Here is a 22,073-nt window from a genome sequence, read left to right as displayed (position 1 = left end):
TGTAGGTTTCAGATTGTTTTAAAATCAATAAACATAATGTTTAGTTTTGGTTTTAAAAGGAAATGAATGATCATTCTTATATATGGGCCTAAAAAAGAGCTTAAAATACCACTAATAAAACATGTTTTGGCCAGGCGCAGTGGCTCATGCCTGTAATCCCAGCACTTTGGGGGGCCAAGGCAGGCGGATCACCTGTCAGGAATTCGAGACTAGCCTGGCCAACATGGTAAAGCCTCATCTCTACTAAAAATACAAAAATTAGCCAGGCATGGTGGCACGTGCCTGTAGTCTCAGCTACTCGGGAGGTTGAGGCAGGAGAATCGCTTGAACTCGAAAGGTGAAGGTTGCAGTGAGCTGAGATCGCGCCACTGCACTCCAGCCTGGGTGACAGAGTGAGACTCCATCTCCAACACACACCCACACACACACACACACACACACACCCCCACACCAAAACGTGTTTTGCAATGATGATGTACAGTACTCAAAGCCAACTAAATGGAGACCACAAACTCATACATTAAAGAATGCTCCTGAAATTAAATTCCTAGAATTTTTAAACTATAAGAAGCCAAAAAGGAGACTCAACATATTACTGATATTTGTATGCAAAGCATTGGGGGGAAAATTGCCATTTAAAAGAAAAACTAATGGCAGTTACTTCTGGGGTTTAGAAAGTGGCATTTCATCTCTGGGGTAGATGGTCCTTTTGTTTAATAAAAACATCTTTAAGGGTGTGTCAGACACTGGTAATTTTCTACCCTATAACTATTTTTCCTGCTTCCCTTATTAACAGAACTCAAACTTCACTTCGGGCAACAATACTCGGGGCCTTCTCAGCCTTCGTTAGAGCTGGGTATGGCCTTAAGACTCCACTCTAACAAGGAGAGCTAAACAGAATTGTGCTGGGAATATTCGGTAAATAATCAGTGTGGATGTGACTCCGGAGGATCTGCAGATTATTTGTGAGTCATCAGGTAATGGGTTTGACGATGAAAGTTAATACAATATGGATGACAATAAAGATGGCAAAGGAAGAGAAATAGCCTCAGTATATGATGGTATTATGAGCATTATGGTGTATGACCATACATTGTAATGTTCAATGCTTCTGTATTTTTTTTTTTTTTTTTTTGAGACAGGATCTCATTCTGTTGCTCAGGCTGGAGTGCAGTGGCATGATCACGGCTCACTGAAGCCTCAACCTCCCTGGGTCAGCTAATCCTTCTACCTCAGCCTCTCGAGTGGCTGGGACTACAGGTTTGTGCCACCACACCCAGCTAATTTTTGTATTTTTTTGTAGAGATGGGGTTTCACCATTTTGCCCAGGCTGGTCTTGAATTCCTGGGCTCAATCAATCCACCTGCCTTGGCCTCCCAAAGTGCTGGGATTACAGGCGTGACTTGCCATGCCAGGCCATGTTTCTGTATTTTTAAAAACTGCCATAATGAAAATTTGAAAAATGACAAATAGGATTGAAGGTTTCTAGAATGCCATTTGTTTATCCTGAGAATGCAAGCAGTGACTCATTTATTTGTAGATCACATCCTCACAAAATATAGATCAAATAATTTTATTTTAATGTTTTCGAGATGGAGTTTTGCTCTTGTTGCCCAGGTTGGAGTGCAATGGCACGATCTTGGCTCATTGCAACTTCCTCCTTCCGGGTTCAAGTGATTCTTCTCCAACAGCCTCCCGAGTAGCTGGGATTACAGGTACGCACCACCACACCCAGCTAATTTTTGTATTTTTAGTAGAGATGGGGCTTCACTACGTTGGCCAGGCTAGTCTTGAACTCCTGAGGTCAAGTGATCCACCTGCCTTGGCCTCCCAAAGTGCTGGGATTACAGGCGTGAGTCACCGTGGCTGGCCTAGATTAAATAATTTTAGATGGTAGTGGCTAGGGCCAAGTACTGAGTCTGGCACATTCTAGGTATCAGACTGTATGCTCCATGAAGGGAGGGACATGGTCTTTTTTTTCCTCTTCTCATCACTGTATGTTCAGTACTTTGCTCTGATGTTAGAAAATAGTAGATGATAGTAAAATTTTATTGACTCAATACTGCCTTTTGGAAGTTAAAACAAAAAATATACTAATAATATTTATAAAGCTGGTCCCTTTGGGAACTCCCTATTGTTAATTCAATAATTTAACTTTGAATTTCAAGCCAGAACATTTTAAAGCCTTTGCTCTACAAGTTTAGTTACATTTAAGCCTACCTTAATATTTTTAAGAAGCTATTTTTAATTCTGTTTTACTCAATTTTTAATTTTAAAAATAGCTGGATTTTATTGATAAAAATATTTCATGACTATTTATGACAAAATCAACTGGCTTGTATCCTGAAGGATTCCTCTAAAGCTAAAGGTTACATTTTCAATGATTATACGTGATTCAAAGTTATTTCAATTTCTATTAAAGCCAGTGGTCATCTATCATTAATCTTCAGTATTAATCTTTTTGCAAACACAGATGATCAGAAAGGTAACACAGGGGAAATCTCATCATTAGTCTGTAAGTTTTCCAGGTTGATTTGCATTTTAATTATTTTATTTTATTTATTTTATTTTATTATTTTATGAGAAAGTCTCACTCTGTCGCCCAGGCTGGAGTGCCCTGGCACGATCTTGGCTCACTGCAAAATCTGCCTCCTGGGTTCAAGCAATTCTCATACCTCAGCCTCCTGAGTAGCTGGGATTACAGGTGCAAGCCACCACACCCAGCTAATTTTTGTATTTTTAGTAGAGATGGGGGTTTCACGATTTTGGCTAGGCTGGTTTCGAACACCTGACCTCAAGTGATCTGCCCGCCTCAGCCTCCCAAAGTGCTGGGATTACAGAAATGAGCCACTGTGCCTGGCCTATTCTTGTATTTTAAAATATCATTAAATTCTGAAAGCCTCCAACATTTTTACAGTACTATGAAATTATTAAGAAACTCATTACCATATCCAATGGCATTCCTGCAACATTTGACACTTCTATTTGGTAAAACTCTTTTCTCAGTTATTAAGGAAGTATGGCGATTCTTTGAAGAAGCAATAGGGACCAGTGACAGATTGGCCATAAGGGATGAAGGGGAGAGTGGAGAAACTTTATGTTTTAAAGCAAGTTTTCTTCCATTTAATCCATTTTTAGTGCTACTATTTATATTAATCTTTATTTATTTATTTATTTTTTGAGACAAAGTTTTGCTCTTGTTGCCCAGGCTGGAGTGCAATGGCACAATCTCGGCTCACTGTAACCTCTGCCTTCCGGGTTCAAGCGATTCTCTTGTCTCAGCCTCCTGAGTAGCTAGGATTACAGGCATGCACCACCACGCCTGGCTAATTTTGTATTTTTAGCAGAGACGGGGTTTCTCCATTTTGGTCAGGCTGGTCTTGAACTCCTGACCTCAGGTGATCCACCTGCCTCGGCCTCCCAAAGTGTTGGGATTACAGATATGAGCCACTGTGCCTGGCCTAATCTTTAACTTTTAAAAAATTTATTTCTATTTGTATCAATATTAATCTGATCCTAAAGCTGTGAGGCTTAAAATAAACCTTATTCAATTGTAGAATAAGAGGTCTGCCATGTGGAAATGAACAATATTCTACAGACTTTGGGAATTAATTTACCTTATTGTTCCAGAAGACAGAGTCAGAGTGATACAATCACAAGCGTACCGTATCTGAAGACTTGTGGTGGAGTCCGGGCTTCCCATTTACTTGCCCTCCTGACTCTGGGTAAGTCAATTTCTCTGGGTCTCACCTTCCTCCAGTTTTAAAATATCACTGATTCTAAACAGAGAACTGAGAGATAAGAAATTAATGAAAATAATAAAATGTAGAATGTTGGGAAAATATGCCAGGCAGTGACACCAATGTTGTGTATTTGATGTTAATGAGTGAAATTAAAAAAAAAAATCCATAAATTGTAGCAGGAATGTTAGTAGTAAAGAAAAAGCCATTGTGACTTTTAAAAAATCAATGAACCTGGGAAATGAAAAGAATATGTGCAGGGAAAAAATTTTTTTGCACAATTGCCTTGAGAAAAATACACAGCAACAAAACAAAGTTTAGTTACACAGATTCAAGAGAATTAAAATTGCCTTTATATTCTTGGAGGAAACTAAAATACAACAACAAAAAGAAGCCACCATGAGGGATTGCTGGCAATAGTCTAATAGTTGAAAAATTGCATGATTTTGGATGGTAAAGAAAAAAAAGCGCTGTAGGCCAACTTTTAAGAAGTTTATTAGCTGGGTGTGGTGGTGCATCCCTGTGGCCTCAGGAAGCTGAGGTGGGGGAATCCATTGAGTCCAGGTTGAGGCTGCAGTGGGCTGTGTTCACTTGCATTAATGCACTCCACCCTGGGTGACAGGGTGAGACTTTGTCTCAAAAAAAAAAAAAAAAAAGTAAAAAAAGAAAAAAAGAAAATGAAAAAAGTCAAGAAAAAAAAAAGTTTATAGGGTGAGCATGGTGGCTCACACCTGAGGCTGAGGTTGGAAGACTGCTTGAGTCCTGGCGTTTGAGACCAGCCTGGGCAATATAGTGAGACCCTGTCTCTATAAACAATAAAAAAATTAGCCAGGTGGTAGCACGTGCCTGTAGTCCTAGCTGCTTGAGAGGCGGAGGCAGGAGGAGCGCTTGAGTCCGGGAGCTTGAGACTTCAGTGAGCTATGATTAAACCACTGTACTCCAGCCTTTGTGACAGAGTGAAACCCTGTCTAAACGAAAAAGTTTATAATCAAAGTAATAAAAAAATATAACTAGGTAACCTATAACTATTCTTATTTTGGAAGGAACTTGTCCCAAATATAACTTACTTGGTGGCATTACTGATGGCAATGGCAGGCCGTCCAGAGCAGCCACTGCCATCACGCCGGCTGCAGCACGGATGTGTGAGCATTGGTGGCAGGAGCGGCCGTGGGAGTGGCAGTGGCAGTTGTGGGACCTTTGCGCCCCACGTTCCCGAGGTGGACAACTGTGCGGCGGCCCCCAGTACCCATCCTCATATGGCCAGACAGGACCCATTCCCAGCCTTGGAGCCTCCACTGCTCCAGACCCTGACCCTGAATTACTGCTCTCGCCCACTGTCACTGTGGGGAGCACGTGCGGAGGAGGTGGAAAGTCCCCAGAGCCCACTGCCCTGGGGGCTGCTGTGATGGGGCAAGGTTGAGCTGCCTGCCAGCAGGGGAGCAGCATGGTCGGGCACGGAGAGGTGGGCAGAGAGCGGCCCAGCAAGGACCTGGAGTCCTCGCCCTGGGCTGCAAGGAGGCGCAGCTGGGGCTGCCTGTACACTCCATGGAGCAGGCGGGAATCCCACCCTCCCAGGCGCAGGACCAGGGCATCTCTGCACTCTGCACCCTCTGGGGGACAGGAAGGCCCCATTCCCCCTGCAGGCCTGGGGGTGTCTGTTCCCACTGCCTGGCCTCTCTCCGCTCCCAGAGCCTGCTCCGATCTCAGAACGGGGTTGGGGCCAAGCCCGAGTTCTGTCACAGCCCAGTTGGGTATGTGCAGGCTTGGGGCAGTACTGACATGCCAGCCCCCTGCTGCTTCCGCCCCCTCTAGATGTTGGGCGCCGACAAGCATGGGAGGGAGGCAAGGGTTGGCAGGGCTGAGGCCTGGCCTCACAGGCGCCCCTCTGCAGGAATAGCCTGGGTGCCATGAAAAGTGGTAGGAGGCAGACAGGCTTCAGAGTGGAAAGGAGCAGGTTCGCAGTGAAGCCCCACCTTTAGGCCGGGTAAGGCCTGAAGCCCGGGGACTGGGCTGCCCATCCTGCACACCAGAGGGGGAACTTATGGTGCTTTTTCCTGGGCCTGCCCAAGGGCCAATCAGCATGCACTTCCTCCCCTCTGAGGCCCGTAAAAGCCCGGGGCTCAGTCAGAACTGAGCAGAGGATGGATGACCAGCTGCAGAGAGGAACTACCTTCTCTGCTGCTAGCTGAACACTTGTTAGGATGACCAGCTGCGGAGACCAGCTACCCTCCCTGCTGAGAACTGAACATTTGTTGGAACAACCTTCCTGCATAGACGAGCTACCTTGCAAAGAGGAGCTCTCCTCTCTGCTGAGAGCTGAAAACTCATCAGGACAACCTGCCTAGCAGAAAGGAGCCACCCTCTCTGCTAGGAGCTGAACACTCATTGGGACACCCTGGCTGCAGAAAGGAGCTACCCGCTGTGGGTCTCCTCTGAGCTGTTCCATCACTCAATAACATCTTGCTCACCCTCCACTTGTCTGCATACCTCGTTCTTTCTGGTCACAGGAGAAGAACTTGGGACCTGCCAAATCGTGAGGCTAAAGGAGCTATAACACAAACGGGGCTAAGACATCCCCCTTGCTGCCAAGTTGTGGGTGAAGAGAAGGGCTGTGGCCTTTCGGGGAGTCCAGACCTGGGAGCTCCCCAACCCAGGGCTGTGACTCCCTCTTTGGGTCCCTGCAGTTCCTGGCATCTCCAAGCCTCTGGGTGCCAATGTGTTCCCTGGTGCCAGCTGTGGAAGCTGCTTGCAGTATGCCCGGTCCAGCCACAGCCTTGCAGAGAGCTGGCACATCTGGAGCTGCCCGCCCCACTGCAGCAGCTGGTGTGTCTGACTGTGCAGTAGCCAGACCTCACGCTCGCTCACACATGCCTTGCTGCTCCACGCCGTACTTGCTCTTGGCAGACGTGGGATCCAGGCCGGTAACGTAAGTTGAGCACAGCCTGCCAGGCCAAGTAGGTGGAATGAGCCCAGTGGGCCTGAGCAAGACTTGGGCAAAGGCGCCACAGGCCACAGAGGTTTCCGGCCAGAAAAGCGACACCCTCAACATCCCATGACATTACTTTACCTGTTCAAATATGGACTATGAAAGGATATTGAGAAGCTGGGCATCTCAGAGACTTAGACATTGAAAAGATAATAATGCACCACAAAAATGTAAATCCGAATGGCTAGTTGTACACAAAAAGGTTCTCAACAGCATCAGTAACCAGAGAAATGCCAGTTAAAACCATAATGATATACTACTACACGCCCACCAGACTGGCAAAACAGAAACAACCAACAATGTCAAGTGTTGTGAAGGTGTGGAGCAATGGGACTCATACATACCTAATGTGAGTGTGTAACCCTCTAGAAAAGAACTTGGCATTATTTATTCAAGTTTATGATACATCTTACCACTCCCAGGTATATGCTATACAGAAACTGACATAGATGTGATGGAACACATATATGAAGAATGTTCACATTAGCATTTATAACAATCCTAAACTAGAAACAACCCCGATGTCTATCGGCAACAGAATGGCTAAACATATTGTCACATACTGGTACAATGGGACACTGTAATATGCAGCAATGAAAATGCACAAATTACAGCTATAGGAGCAACCTGAACAACATACGAATTAAAAACAATGTTGAGCAAAAGCAGCAAGAACAACAGATTACATATTATATTGTTCCAGTTACATCAAGTTCAAAACAAAGAGTGAAACTAAACAATATATTGTTTAGGGATGCATGCTTGCGACAAAGAAAAGCAAGGAAATGATTATCACAAATGTTAGAATAATGGCTACATTTAGGAGGGAGGGAAAGAGTTGTGTTCAGGAAGGTCATGGGGCAGGGCGGGGAACTTCTGAGTTGCTGGAAATATTCCATTTCTTGACCTGGTTGATCGGTTACATGGTGGTTTCCTTTATAATAATTATTATACTATATAATTGCTTTATGTATTTAAACTATATTTCACAATAAAAATGTTAAAATTAATATACTATAGATAGCATTTCTGGAAAGCAAAATTTTGCCAGATAATTTAGCTTATACAATCTTTGACAGTAAAACCCACTGATGTGGAATAACAAAACATTGATTAATTTCTCATAAGAGCTCACTTTCAAGTGTAGAGGTCAAAAACCTTATAAGAATCTCCTTTGTTCTATATTTTAACACAGTTTTTAGGTCTTTATCTTAAATTGATGAACCAGGGAAGGAACTATTAGCTAAAACTTCAGATTTTTTGGAATTTTGAATTAACTAGCTGTTTTCTCCTCTGGATTAATAAGCAATACAAGGAACTAAAGAGATGCAGACCAAGTTGGAAATGTATGAACTTCCTTCTCTCCAGCCTCCAGTTCCAGCTGTTTCCTCCTGTTATCAAGCTGGGTGTTGAGGAGGGTATCTAGCCCAGTAAGCTTAGTGTGCTGTTATTAAATACTTTCTAAGTAGGTGGCTCAGGCTCTCCTGAGTGCCCTTCTGTTCCTCAGCACTGAGGTTGTAAGGTGGAGCCACTGACAGTGAAAACAGAAGATCACGCTGCTGAAAAACCCTATGTGGTACACACTTAACTGGAGGTGTTCTCTGCTGGGCTGCAGAATTCTGATGTTTGCACTCTTTTCCTTCAAAGCCCACAAAGGTTAAACTCTCTGAGGTGTTTAGCTTCACAAAATCCCCTAAATCTGTGTGTTTTACTCCTTTAATTTCCACCATTCCCCTGCTGTAAGATAGGAAGAGGGGGAAAAACAAAAAAATATTTATTTTGTAGCCATGTGAAACCATCACTTGTTGGTCTGATTAACTGTGAGTCTTATTTGGAAGGCTGTAGCAGGGGATTGGTCATGTAAAGACAGAAAAATCCAGGGTAATTTAAGCAGGATATTTAACCTGGCTCTTGGAACTTCAGATCAAGGGCAGTAGGGTCAGGTGCTAGTCTGTGAGTCTCTCCTTGGTTTTGCCACATTCTCCTTTGCCCCTCCCACCACCTTTCCCGCAGCATTTTAATGAACACGAGGCCTTGTATTTACCCAGTTAAAAGGCTCCTTAGTCTACTGTTTGCAGATGGTAGTGGCAGTAGTGGGAGAAACCCAGAGCTTCCCACATTTGTCTATATTACACTTGCTCCTATCTCACCCTCTCCTTCAGGTGGAAAGACTTGTAAAGTCCATTACTACTGCTTCCCAAGGAGGTAGAGTGTACTAGGGTCCACGGACAGAATTGTGGAATCTGCTTTCATCATTGCTGCTGTTTTAATCTTTTCCTCATACTACTCACTTAAGACAGATTTCTGAGGATTCTGGTCCTTTTATCTTAAATTTCTTTTCCTAGAGAACTACACTTTAAACTTCATGAGTTTTTACTTGACTTTCCTTTCCAGGATAACATCTGTAGGAAAAGCTGCATAATAGTAATAACATTTATTTTAGAAAGAAAATAACCTTTGAGTCAGACCTGAAACACAGGCTAACATTTCTTGATGACAACGTACACTGATGAACCAAGATCAGAAGTTCTCGAAAGCCCCAAGCCATAAGAAAGAACCATTCGTAAAAGTGAGGCACTATTAAATTCTTCCCCTGACAGTTAAAAATCCTTCAACAATCTCCCAGAGGATGGCTCCCTTCCAATCCTCCCTTCCCGCCATCCTAACAATCTGCACGAGGATGGGTTCCTTCCTCTGCCCGGCATTTCGTCTCCTTGTCCACTAAAGACTCAGGTTGTGACTGTACTCAAGCCGCACCCCTGTTTCCTTTCACGGCTAGGAGGAGTGAAGGAATTTATTACAACTCATTTGTACAATGCACTGTAGTTTACAAAGCACTTGCACTTCCACCATATCCTCTGAGCTTCGTGAGTGCCACGTGAGAGAGGCATTCATTCATTCATTCATTCATCAAACATTTGCTCGTCCCGACCACACGTTATCCAACGCCGGGTCTCACCCCATGCCACGGGAAGGTTGGGGCGCTCTCTCCCTGGAGCAGGTGCAGCGGGTCAGGCTGTGCGGGAACTCCTCGATCAGTCCGGCTTTTCAAGGGTCTGGGGCCAAATGCCTCATCTTCGGGTGGTGCGTGCAGCTGTCTGAAGGCGCGGCCTGGGCCTCCTCTTTCCCCCCAAAGGAGCAGTCCCCACCTGCCCCGAAGGAAACCGCTACAGAGCAAGCTCTCCAGGCCGCCCTCGGGTCAGGGGTAAGATCGGGCGGCAGCTTAGGCTCGACTCGGCTCCTCCCCTTCCTCTCTTCAGTTCTGACGCGGCCGTAGAGGCGGCAGCGGCGGCGGCGGCTGCGAGTCCCGCGGCCCGAGGCGCACCCACCCGCTCGCCGATCCCCACTTCCTCTTCCCTTGGAGCGTCATCAGAGGGCGCCAGAGGCGCCCAGGGCGGGGTGGCTGGAAGGGGAAAAGAGGCCAGCGGAGGAAGCCTCAGAGCGGAAAGAAGAAGGAGGGGGAAGAGAGTGGTTGCTAGGTGACTTGCGTCATCGGCAGGCGCCGCTCTCCTCCCGCCCCTCTCTCTGGAGTGAGGCGAGAGCCCCGCACAGAGCGAGGCAGACAGCGAGCTGAGCTCCGGGCGCTGTCGCTGCTGCCGCCGCTGAGAGTAAGAGCGAAGGCGTATCCGAGAGACCCAGCCCCCCTGCACTGGCCGCCGAGACCTTCGCTCTCACCTGGGCCAGCGAGAGCCGCGGCCGCACTCCTCTCCCCCCCTCACCTTCCCGGCCGGCAGCGGCGGCTGCTGCACACGCCGGAGCCGGAGCCGGAGCCGGAGCCCGAGCCTGAGCCGGAGCCGGCGGCTTGGGGGGCAGGGAGGCGGCTACCACCGGCCGGGACTGGGTAGCTGCTCCGTGGTGAGAGAACGCTGAGGAGGCGCCGGAGCTTCTGCCTCGTCCCGGGGGGCCTGGGGCGAGAGACCCCCAAGGTGTAGGGAGGGGGGTCCCAGCCGCAGCGACACATGCGGGAGCCGGGAGCGGGGGCGGCGCCGAGCGGAGCCGGCCGGGTCCCTCGCCTCGCCGCCGCCTCGGCCACCCGCCCGGGGCCGTAGCATCTTGCCCCGGAGTGTATGAACCGGGGCCCCAACCAAGCTCGGCAACCACCCCCCGGCCGGGGGGGCGGGGACCCCGATGTGAAGCTGCGGCTGGGGCGGCGGAGAGAGCAGGACCGACGCCGCCGTCCTTTCCTCACCTTTCCCCTCCCCTCAGCCCCCTCCGGGGGTCTTCTCCCTTGGCCAGTCGCCGGCCCCCCGGCTCCTTGGCTGGACTCCGGGAGGAGTTCTTAGAGCCCCCCTCCCCCGCCCCAGTCCCGAGGGCGGCGGGGCCGGGGGGGACCCGGGGGGCCGGCTGCAGCCTCCACCCAGAGGAAACTTTACAAAAACAAAATTCGGAGTCTCCCAAACCTGACTGTCCCGGGAGAAGTGGCCCTGGACGGGCAGAAGCCGCAGCCTGAAAAGACCCAGGAAGAGGAAAAGAGGAGGTAAGCGGGGCCGCCGCCTCCTCTCCCCTGGCAGCACGGAAGAGACCCGGGTGGCCGCCTGGTTTAGCGACACGAGCACCGCTTCAACCTCAGTACCGCGCCGGAGCCTTCCGCAGCTGCCGCCTCAGTCCGAAGGAGGAAGGGAACCAACTCACTTTCTCGGCGCCGCGGCTCTTCTCTAAAAGTGTGAGTGGCCCCGGGAGAGGGGATTGAGGGGGAGAAAGTGGGAGGATGCCGGCGCTTCCTCCTGGAGTTTTGCTGATGTTCTCCAGTAGTGTTGGGAGTCTGTCAATGAGAGGGTCTAGCTTTATTCACAGAGGGGGAGAGGTGTTAGAGAGGCCTGTATTTTGTGACTTTTTAGCTCTTTGTACGAGTAATGCAAGTATGCAGGTTTTACTTGGAGGAGTTCTTTCTCCAGAGTGAATACTCGCACCTTTCTGGCCAGTAGTTGGCAAAGGGAAATTGAGGAAGCCAGAGCATATGTGCGCACAGAGGCCGTCTGTATCTGTAAACTTTTCCTGGTACTGTGGGTGTGTGCGGTTTACGTTTTGTTTCTGGGGTACTCTCATATAGGTTCCCGAGTGAGAACCACTTACCCTGTGGACCCCTGAAAGTAAAATTCCTTTGTTTTTTTTTTTAAACAAAACAAAACCAAAAGCCAGTCCTGAGAGAGGTTCATTTCAGTACCTATTGGTACAGGAGTTAAGCTTCTCAGTTCCTGGATCCAATTCATGTGTGTTAGTAGGACACTGTAACAGATGTCAGTTATTCAGGAACTTGAGTTCTCAGGAATCACAACTTTTTTGGGGAAGAGCATTTATCACATTAATCATTTTATAAAAGTTGTGATTTTTTTTCCCTTCACCCCCCCCCCCCTTTTTTTTTTAGAGTAACAAATGACAACACTTTTTTATTTGGTTTGAGGACTTTTTTATTTGGTTTGAGGCTTTGCTCTTTTGAATTATCTTTATTTCTGTATCAATTTAGGATACACCTTTGATATTTAAGTCAGGAATGATTTTTTCTTTCCATTATTTTAAAGTTGAAGTTTATAAAACCTTTGACTTGTATTTTAGGTATCTTGTCAGAGTGCCAAGTTAAAGGTTCATAAAAGTAATTAACATTTCATATACAGACCTTAAGGGTTAAACATAGAGCAGGATTTTATGTAGGAAGGCATAGGCAGTACTATACTGAGAATTGTGGTCCATCTAGACAACTGTGGGCTCGTTCTGTCTGAAGCCACTGCTGAGAGATGCTTTGTGGGAATGAATGTAAGCCTGGGATTATCTCTCTATTCGAAGTTCTCCATTCAGGATCTTGATTAGATTAATTTAAAACTTTCTCAAACTTAACAATGTTTGTTTTTTTTTAAAGTAATGAGTTCTGCAAGTTTATTAGCCTGTGTATTATGTGACAATTCATTTACATATTCTGTACCTGTGTCCCTAAATTTTCAGGACACAGAGTTTATATTTCAAGAAATACCAGGACAAGCCTCAGTTTATCTTTTCTTAATTTTATAGACTTTCATTATTTCTACTGTCATTTTCTCCAACTCTTGTCTTAGAATAATGTCTTTCATTTCTTTGACCACTTTTCCCTCCTCTGAAACTTCTCCCACTGAATTGTTTTTCTTTAGTTGCCTTGTTATGCTTTGGTAAGGAACTTTAAATTCTTTTAAATGTGTACTGACATGAAAATACTGAATAGTGGATGTAATGTTAGACTTAGAGTCACGTATTCCGTTTTTCACAAAGATATGATAAAGAGAAATGTAGTCATGTAGAAGCTGTGTTTTGGGACGGAGGGGAGGACAAACTAAGAAACAAACTAGTTTGAATGTAGGTTGTGCTCTGTCAAAGTTGCTTACTAACTTTAGGACCTACTTTTATTGCTTTAACTATAGATTGGTTAAAAATTATGGTAATTTTTTTTTCTTTTTTTTTTGAGACACAGTCTTGCTCTGTCACCCAGGCCGGAGTGCAATGGAGCGATCTCAGCTCACTGCAACCTCTCTGCCTCCCAGATTCAAGCGATTCTCCTGCGTCAGCCTCCCGAGTAGCTGGGACTACAGGCATGCACTACCACGCCTGGCTAATTTTTTTGTATTTTTAGTAGAGATAGGGTTTCACCATGTCGGTCAGGCTGGTCTCGAACTCCTGGCCTCAAATGATCTACCCACCTTGACCTCCCAAAATGCTGAGATTACAGGCATGAGCCACTGCGTCTGGCCAAAAAATTATGGTAATGTTTAGCATGTTTGGGCCAAAAAATTATGGTAACGTTTAGCATGTTTGGGTAGAAATGACAAACTATTTGGGGTCCCTGCCTTTGAGATGCTTTTACTTGGTGGTGGTGGAGACAATCAAACACAAATTGCGCAAAGCTATAGGAGAGGGGCGATAGACCAATATTTATCTAAGACCACACTAGATGTTAGATATTATTTGGCAACTTATAGATGTGAATATGTTTTTACATTTTTCACTAGGGAAATGTTGCTTTTGGACGTGTACATATACAACTAATTGAAGTGTTGAAGCCAAATCTGTGAAGGTTTCTTTTAGGAAGAAAAGAGTAAGTAGAGACAACATATTTAAGACTTGGAATTGGAAGGTATAAGGGACAGATAAAATTATGAAGTTGGTTTGAAGGGAATACAGATGGAGGTTGTTGAGTAGTGTTAGGGTCAGTTGTGTTTGTGTAGACACATGATTACAGTTCAAAGAAGCAATTGAGAAGAATGTTCCTGAGAGAGTAGTTTCAGATGACTGGGGAGAAATTACATTTTAGGCAAAAGCAGTTATGCCTGGATTAGGATTTTCTTTTTCTAGGGAACCAACATTTTTATTATGTCATGGCTATCAAGGGCTATACAGAAGGAGGAGTGAAAAAGAAGATGCTTAGTATGTTGCTAGCGACTTCTTACAAAAAAGAGTTTGGAAATGGTACAGTAAACTTTGTTTTGGATGTGAAATTTTAGGGCAACAATTGGATACTGGTGCAGTTTCAAAACAGCAAAATAGTTTAGCAGGTAATACACTGAAAATGTAAAGTTGGAATTATTTTCAACGTATTTAGGTTTCCCAGAGTACTGATGGAAAGTGAAGAGCTGAAAAGTGGGTATTTTTAGTTAGGGGGAAAATCTGAATGAATGAGACACTACCTAAAATAGATGTTTTAGAAGTGGATAAGAGTTGAAGTTAAAAAGGAATGAGCAGGCTTTAAACATGGCCACCAGTTTAGTCCCAGGGTATATTATTCTGTGTTTTTGAAACAAGCTAAAAGTTTTTATTTATTTTTTAGATAGGGTATATAGGTCCCTTGAGATTAAGTTCAGAAGAGCATATTTAATGATAATTTCATTGTTAAGGAATTTATAAATAGAAGGACAGATTTGTTTCCTCAAATTCATGTTTTTAAAGTTCGCTGTGCATTATTATCGTACGTTTGGTCTTAATATGACGAAGTAAGGCCAAAAATAGCTGACAGAGAAGGCTGCTTCCCTTGTTCACAGTTGGTGTGTGTCTTTGTGTCCCATACAATGGAGGGGATATCCCTGTGTAGGCACAGCAGTGCTGAACATGCTTTTTTTTTTTTTTTTTTTTCCTTTTAACCTCTTTATTAAAAAACAAAAAGCAACTTGGCACTTAAAAAATGTAGACATTTTTGTGGCTTGCATTTAGTATTGACTTTAACAGGATTAAGGATTGTGAGGAAGGAAATATATATTCACACTTTTTTGTGCTCCTTAGTTGGAATTCTACACTTTCCCAGTAGCTTCTCTGACTTCTTAACAGTGATTATTCAAATGGCAGAAACTCTGGGGAAGAGATGTTTCAACAGGGAGATAGGTCTAAGGTGATTCTAGGGTGAAGATACAGGGATTGGATTATATGCCATATGGAGGCCTTCTCTTGTCACCCTCCACTTTCCACAATATTTTTTGTGAAGTCGAAGCCGTGTTCAGATGAATTTTAGAAGGCAATCATTTATAGTTAACGTTATTTACTAGTAAGGACAGTGAGAAGAGTGGTAACTTCATATACTTTGCCTTGGCAACTTTGGATTGATAGGGAATTAGAGACTTGAGGGAAATGTTTGTGTGTATGCGTTTTAGCACCCACCAGATGACCCCAAAGCATAGGCTTATTGCATTGTACTTTGGAGATGGTTCTTGGAGAAGTCTTCTGGTGCTTCTGACATCTCATTGGGTAGAGAAGGAGTTGGCAAACTATTTTTGTAAAGGGCCAGTTAGTAAATATTTTAGGTTTTATGGACCACATGATCTGTCACAACTTTTAGTTCTGTTCTTATAGTGTGAAAGCAGCTGTAGACAACAAGGAAGTGAATGAATGTTGCCTTCCTCCAATTGGCCCATAGGCGGAAGTTTTTGGACCCCTGATACAGACAACTGCCAAATCCACCAACAAACAGTATGAGCTTTATTACACTACAAAGCCAGGACTGGCTATTTTTGGTGGTCTTTGTTTTCTAGGTGAGATGTTTTTCTCTGAGTTCATTTAAAATGATTCGGCATAAAGCACATACTCTACTGTAAAATACTTTTGCCTTCATGATGATGCAAACTATGGATTGAGGGGCATGGGTGATGCCATCTTTAAAGGGATGCAGCTAAAAAATAGGGACTACCTGCATTTCTTATCTAAAGATAACCACAATTGACATTTAGTGATATACTGGCTTAGTATCATGGCCAAAAGTATCTGTAAAGAAGCTTGTGGTCATACTTTAGAAACCTGAAAGTAAATGTAAAGCATTTTCTTCATATGTAAAATTAGAAGTGTTTATGGTTGGTTTGAATAATATGAGTCAAACTGTAAGAGCATTAAAGTTTGATACTGCTATCTCTTTAAGTCTTAATCTCTTGCAGTGACTAATTCAGTATGTAGAATTATTGGCTCCGCAGTTTTTGTTTTGTTAATTTCAAATACTAGTGTATCTTAACAAATTACTTAAATCATTTAAATGTGTACCTTAAAAAGCTTTGATGTATATACATGTATATATACACATATATATGTGTGTGTGTATGTTTGTGTGTGTGTGTATATATATATTTTTTGGGTCTCATTCTGTCACCCAGGCTGGAATGCTGTGGTGTGATCTCAGCTCACTGCAACCTCTGCCTCCTGGGCTCAAGTCATCCTCCTACCTCAGCCTCTCGAGTAGCTGGGATCACAGGCACGCACCACCACGCCTGACTAATTTTTTTGTATTTTTGTTAGAGATGGGGTTTCATCATGTTGCCCAGGCTGGTCTCTTAACTCCTGAGCTCAGGTAATCCATCCTCCTTGACCTCCCACAGTGCTGGGATTACAGGCGTGAGCCACCACACCCGACTAGCATTGAGAGAGAGAGAGAGATATATATATACATGTGTGTGTGTATATATATATATATTTTTATTTTATTTTATTTTATTTTTTTATTTTTATTTTTTATTTTTTTTGAGATGGAGTCTCGCTGTATGGTCAGGCTGGAGTGCAGTAGCGTGATCTCGGCTCACTGCAACCTCTGCCTCCTGGGTTCACGTCATTCTCCTGCCTCAGCCTCCTGAGTAGCTGGGACTATAGGCGTTAGCCACTACGCCTGGCTAATTTTTTTGTATTCTTTAGTAGAGATGGGGTTTCACTGTATTAGCCAGAATGGTCTTGATCTCCTGACCTCATAATCCACCCGTCTTGGCCTCCCAAAGTGCTGGGATTACAGGAGTGAGCCACCGCGCCCGGCCGCATTGCTATATTTTTAAGAGTGAATCTTTCTCACGTGTGTTGTTCAGAAAGTGTAATTCACTTTGTGCAATTTTACATTACAGTTAATATTAAAATACTTGTTTCATATGTCAGCAGATACCAACATTGGATGATGGTATATTTAGTTTCATAAATCCTATTTATTTTAGGATTCCCTTGTTTATGGCAGGGGTGGAGATTACTCTTGCAAAAATGATCACTTTTTAGTGAGTATGAAACCTGCTTTTACTTTATATATAGTATTTCTACATATTGTTACTTAAATTGAACAACTTTTTAATTTTTCTTCTTTTAAAAAGAGAGTATATAATCTGACAATGTTAGTATGTCTTTTAGAAGGTCACTATAAAGTTGTTTTCCTATTTATTTGGAAAGGATTATTTCTTTATTATTTTAAAAATCTTTTAATCTTTGCCTTTTCAGGTAATTTTATCATTGTCCCAAGCCTAAGGATGAGTGGTAATTTAAAAGACACAAGGTGTGCATCTCATATCTGCAGATACTCCAAACAGAAATATTCTCGTTCGTTGATACTTTCAGTGAACCAGGAAAAAATGTGTATTAGTTTTTTTTTAGTGTGACTGAATTGTCATTACAAAAAGATGAGTAAAATTGCTTTTAAATAGTGAATTCTTGCTGTTAAATTGTCCTGTTTTTAGACTTTTTCCCCCATTAAGTATAATGGGGGAAAATGTACACACACATACACACAGAGTATGTGTGTGTAGAGGTACCTAGTGTACTGTGCTAGATGTTCATTTCTGCATGACTGCTCTGGAATTTAGGCAGTATTAAAGGACTTTACAAAATATTTTTGATATCACTTAATATCATCCTGTTTTATGTCTTAATGTACTTTTATGTTTTTGCTGCTTTCTGATGATACTTCCTTGGTATTTCCTTATGATACCTTTGACAGTACATTTAAATGGAATGCATTTTTTTCAAAGTATGTGACATTTTCTGAACACTATGGGATATATATCTTCTAGTAATTATATTTTTACATGCAAGTATCTTTAAAAATTTCTTCTTATTACAACTTCAGAATTGTGAAACATTTGAGGGAGCATCTGCAGTTTTTCACTGAGCACTCGATCTGGATATTGGAATGACAAACTAAAATAACATTTAACAAAATTTTTCAGAGGTGTTCCTTTATAATTTTTGAGTAACACTTGATTTCTCTAAAGCAGAAGGCTTATAAGAAGAAAATATGAGAGCCAGTGTTCGTCTTGTATTATCCTGCCACACAGGTAGTTGAAAATCAGAAACAAACAGAAACGCACAAGAGACCTTATTGCTTGAGTATCTTTTGCTCTTCCCCCATCAGACCTAAGGGACAGCTAGTGGGTCAGTCAGATACTGTGCAGTTCCTGTTGCTATGCTCTGTCACCTTTGCCCTTTCTTTCTAGCAGGAAGATAGCTACTGGAAATCTGGCTGTAAGAAAGAGATAGCATGTTTTCTCTGTCTCTCTCTGTGTGTGTATATGTCTGTGTACATGTACCTAGTGTGTTGTGTTAGATGTTCATTTCTGCATGACTGCTCTGGAATTTAGGAAATATTAAAAGACTACAAAATATTTTTAATATTATTTAGCCTTTTCTCTGAGAGGATCACATCCTCTGGCTTTGGCGTTTTCATCTCACAGCATCTTAAAACGAACCCATCAATGTATATTGTCAGTTCCAAATGTGAAGTCTCAAGGCAAATTGCTGGTTTGTTTTTGGAAGAATGTGTGTGTGTGTATATAATTTTTAAATTTTTAACAAAAATTCCTAATCTAGCCAATGCTTATGAGAGTGTGTGTGGTTTGTATAAAATTATTTTTTTTAGAGACAGGGTTACACGTTGTCTCCAGGCTGGAGGGCAGTGGTGTGATCCTTGCTTACTGCAGCCTCGACCCCCTGGGCTCAAGTGATATTCCCACCTTAGCCTGCTGAGTAGCTGGGACTATAGGTGTGTACTGCCACACCCTGCTAATTTTAAAAAAATTTTCTGTAAAGACAGGGTCTCACTATGTTGCCCAGGCTGGTTTCAAACTCCAGGACTCAAGCAGTCCTCCTGAAATGGCCTCCCAAAGTGTTGGGATTACAGGCTTGGGCCACAGTGCATGGTCAGAGTGTATGTATTTTTTAACAGCCTTTAGGATTGTATGCTTTTTAGGGGGGTGTATCGGGGGTAATATACCTTTGCATGACATTCTTTAGGTCTGAGAAGGAGTTGCTTCACTAAAAGTTGTAATTTATAATTACCTAATGGTTGAAAACAGGTCTACCTGGAGTCAGCTAGTTTACTTCTGACTACACAGGCAGCTAGTTTACTTCTCATTTACCTAATAAAATACATTCATAATATGAATTCAATAACTCATAATTCAATAATTTCTTGGCTTCATGGCCTTGAACAAGCTATTTATTATCCTTTTAATTTTGGTGGCATCACCTGTTGATGGAGTAAAACATGTCCTTTACGTGGTGGTTGTTAGGATTAAATGAGATAATATAAAGCATGCAAAGCTCTTAATCCAGTGCCTGGCATATAGCATTTGACCCGTCAGTGTTAATTTATTAAGTTTAAGTTCTTTTAAAGTGTGCTATAGATAGAAGATTTAAATCAGGCCTTATATTGCCCAACATTTAAATTCAACACTTGAGTTTGGTGAATAATACTGAAGTAATTCTGTGTTTTCAGAAGCATCTAAAACTTCATTAACATTTTATTAAAAACTGAAGAAATGACAGAACTGTTGTGCTTTTTTTAATAGAAAAGAAAGACTGATTTGAACATAACTGGAATTTGCATTTATTTGCAAAGATCTCAGTAGTGCATGGACCAGAAAAGAATCCTTTTTTGAATAATTAGTGATTATCTATGATAGTGACTATGGTTTAAATAGCCCATTTAGAAATAGCAGGATCTAATTCAGTTATCAGCCCTTTTAATTGCCCATCTCTTTAACCCTTGGAAATAAAAAGCTTTAAAAAAATCATTAAGAAGTTGAAACAGAAGTTTTATCTGTGTCATTTACATCTCAAATTCAGATTGAAGTAGTTTTGTTTACATGATTCTATTTTAACTACTTAATTTTAGTTTTTGTTTTTTCCTGAAATTATTAGTATGTGGGTTTTAAAAGTTCCTTTTTTTGTGCTTAGTATTTGTTAAATACAAGATTGGTTTTCAGAAATACCTTTTCTTCAAGCAGGGCATAATCAGTGTTTTATTGGCCAATATAATAAATAAATGCTTCTTGATTGTTTTTGTATTTGGAAAGAATTTCTATGTTGAGAACAGTTTTGCTATGCTTTCCTTCATAGTTTGTTTATTGAATAGAACTATATTTAAGGTATATGAAAAAAATCTAAGCTAGAAAAAAATGATTGAGATATATTCTTGGGGGAAAATATTTGCACACTTTGCATCTGACAAAGGTCTATGGTCTAACGTCTATAAGAACTTACATTTACAAGAGAAAAATGACCCCATTAAAAAGTGGGCAAAGGACATGAACAGGCACCTCTCGAAAGACTTACATGAAGCCAACAAGCAGAAAAAGTTCAATATTACTCATCATTAGAGAAATGCAAATCGAAACCACCATGAGATACCATCTCACACTATGCAGAGTAGCTACTATAAAATGTCAAAAAATAACAGATGCTAGTGAGGTTGCAGAGAAAAGGGAACACTTATGCACTGTTGGTGGGAGTATAAATTAGTTCAACCATTGTGGAAATCAGTATGGCGATTCCTCAAAGAGCTGATAGCAGAACTACCATTCCACTCAGCAATCCCATTACTGGGTATATACCCAGAAGAATATAATTCATTCTGTCATAAGGACACATACACATGAATGTTCATTACAGCACAAAGAAAATGTGGTACATACACACCATGGGATACTATGCAGCCATAAAAAAGAAGGAGATCATGTCTTTTGTGGGAGTAGGGATGAAGCTGGAGGCTATTATCCGTAGCACACTAATGCAGGAACAGAAAACCAAGGCTATTATCCATAGCACACTAATGCAGGAACAGAAAACCAAGCACTGCGTGTACTTAACTTGTAAATGGGAGCTAAATGGTAAGAACTTATGAACAAAAGGAAACAATAGACACTGGGGTCTACTTGAGGGGGAGGGTAGGAGGAGGGAGAGGAGCAGAAAAGATAACTATTGGGTACTGAGTTTAATACCTGGGTGTTGAAATAATATGTACAACACACCCTCGTGACACATGTTTACCTATGAAACCTTCACATGTACCACCAGACCTAAAATAAAAGTTAAAAAAAATAAAATCTTTAGCACTGATTATCTTGCTAGCTGTGACTTCTCCTTTTAAGGAAAATTTGCTTTAGATTTTGGTGTAAATGTAGAAATTAGATTGGTTTATCTGCTAGTGGATCTCTGGTTAGATGATTAATGAATATTCTAGTTTAACAAATTTTCAGCATTTTAAATACTTTGTTGGTAATGATTTGGATTATGCTTCTAGGGATCTTTACATTTCATAGTTTTTCAAAAAAGACTTTATAATAAGTTACTGGATGGGAAGAAGAGCATGTTCTCTCTAGTTTACTTAATTTCTTCCTGATTATTATGTATGTAATACTGGGAGGTTGTGTAAATAAATATTTGGGTTGTAAGTTTTCTTTTGCATGATTGGTGGTCTCTTAATTGACTGCTGTGTGAATTTGATAGTATAAACTAGAATGGTTATACAGTGAGTGGGGAAACCTTTTTCTACTGAGTGTTACGCAGGTGGATTTTTTTTTTTTTCCCTCTGCGGAGAAATGCTAAACTTTTATATTACCAGGTTTAGACATTTAGAGCAGGAAACAAAATTTCATTTTTTTTTTTTTTTTAATAACTGAGCAGGAGAAGAGAGTGGGGTTGTACAGAGGTGGGGAGAGGCAGTAAAGGAGGGAGGAAGAGGCAGATATCAGGGCGAGTGGCTCCGGAAGTTTGGAGGTCAGTCTTAGTCATGTGTCACACCCTGTTATTTCTTTGGGTTGTGGACATGAGGTGTTACCACTTGTTATCTGTCACCCTTTGAAATGATGATTAGATTATTGGTTTTTATT

General features: G+C 42.3%; 1 protein-coding gene across 6 annotated transcripts in view; it reads left to right on the top strand.

Moving 5' to 3' along the window:
• Positions 1-10,230: 10,230 nt before the first annotated feature.
• The window catches only part of FBXW7 (F-box and WD repeat domain containing 7), a 210,790-nt gene continuing 198,947 nt past the window's right edge, over positions 10,231-22,073 (top strand). For all 6 annotated transcript variants that reach the window (XM_015139318.3, XM_078001492.1, XM_015139317.3 and 3 more), the window contains exon 1: positions 10,231-11,389. The gene's annotated coding sequence lies outside the window, so the exon portion shown is untranslated. The remainder of the gene's footprint in view (positions 11,390-22,073) is intronic.

The sequence above is a fragment of the Macaca mulatta genome, chromosome 5, assembly GCF_049350105.2.
Source record: "Macaca mulatta isolate MMU2019108-1 chromosome 5, T2T-MMU8v2.0, whole genome shotgun sequence".
Taxonomy (NCBI): domain Eukaryota; kingdom Metazoa; phylum Chordata; class Mammalia; order Primates; family Cercopithecidae; genus Macaca; species Macaca mulatta.
This window is presented reverse-complemented; position numbering and strand designations above follow the sequence as displayed.